The sequence below is a fragment of the Mytilus trossulus genome, chromosome 4 (assembly GCF_036588685.1).
Source record: "Mytilus trossulus isolate FHL-02 chromosome 4, PNRI_Mtr1.1.1.hap1, whole genome shotgun sequence".
Lineage (NCBI taxonomy): Eukaryota > Metazoa > Mollusca > Bivalvia > Mytilida > Mytilidae > Mytilus > Mytilus trossulus.
The window spans coordinates 96,050,113-96,051,900 of NC_086376.1; positions in this window are offsets into that span (position 1 = coordinate 96,050,113).

Below are 1,788 nucleotides of genomic sequence, written 5' to 3' on the forward strand. Positions count from 1 at the left end.
TTTTGAGAATTTTTGTCAAAGTCAAATAAATGGCCCAAGTTTATGTTAAAGATGTACTATTCATAACTGCTGACAGAATGAGCCTTTAGGAAAGAATTTTGAGTAAATATTGAATGAAAATCTGGTATTATTGAGTGCCCAGGCTAATAATGTAACAAAAACAGAGAGAGGGGAGAGAAAAAAAGGGGGGGGGGGGGTAAATTTCTCTTTTTGATGTTATCATGTACTTCAATTGTCTTAATTGAAATTAAAGTTAAGTTAAGTTACATTTAATATAGGAATTTATTTTTTCACCCTCCGGCATTGAGGTTTGAACACGCGATCATTCGGGTGTAAGACTGTGCATCTTTCCACTGAGCCACATAAACCATTGGAAAACAAATGAAATTTTAGCATATAAGTCACCTTCTCTGTAAGACTATAAATTAATTTTGGGAGAACATAATCCAACTTCTTTTTTTTGTGAAAATATTCTTTTTGAAAATAAAAATAAAACAGTTTTCCCCCAAAATATTCTTGTCAATATAGGGCAAATTGACATAATGCATTGCATTTTGTTGGTTTCAGACACCAAAAATCAAGTTGGTGGCATTCTGGTCATTAATTTGAGCCCACAACCACATATTTACGTCAAAAATTGTCAACGATACCAAACTTCATGCAAACTATTACTCCACAAATTTAGCTTATCGGTCAGATTGACCGATAGGAACGTTAAAGGGTGAAGGTACTAATCTTTCTGTACCAATAATTAAGAAATAAACGAGTAAACCTTATGTTCGTCGTCAATATTTGACTAAACTTTAGGTTCTTTTCTATTTGATCAACCCTAACGTGTTTTGATGTATAACTTCCTGATAAAAAAAGAACTGAAAACCAAACATCACACTGATGCCAAACTCAATTTGACCTTTTGTCCATAATTTTTATTTTCTTTCTTACCTGTTATGTTTGATATTAATCCATATTATATCTAAGATCTAATACGGTCGGGTTTAACATGTGATATATTAATCCATATAGTATCTAATATATAATACGGTCGGGTACCTGCTATTTGATATATTAATCCATATTGTATCTAAGATCTAATAGGTCGGGTTTAACATGTTCAAGAGATATCACAAGTTCATTGTAACTTGATAAAGAGTAATGTAAAGTAATGTGTATTTGTATTGAATTTATTTAGTAAAAGTGTATATATATATTTAATGTTTTTTTTATAACTTCACTGACAGGTTGTCACCTTCATTTCTCTTACTCTTAACATGATAAGGTGTGAATGAGGTTAAACAAGGCGATTTGTTTAATAGAATTAGGTATTGTCATGTGAGGTTAAACAAGGCAATTTGTTTAATAGAATTAGGTATTGTCATGTGATGTTATGTGTGATGATTAATGGCCTGAAATCTGACTTAAATGTTAAGGTGATAGTAACTTCAGAAAGTTAATGAAACTTGAAAGGGCATTGACTGTCTAATTACACCTTATATAAGAATGCCAGCTTTTGATTGGCTGATAGCGAGTGTATTTTTTGCATATTCTAAAATTGAGAAAGGAAATGGTGAATATGTCAAAGCGACAACCACCCGACCATAGAGCAGACAACAGCCGAAGGCAACCAATGGGTCTTCAATGTAGCGAGAATTCCCGCACCCGTAGTTGGCCTTCAGCTGGCCCCTAAAAATATGCATAATAGTACAGTGATAATGGACGTCATACTAAACTCCGAATTATACACAAGAAACTAAAATTTAAAATCATACAAGACTAACAAAGGCCAGAGGC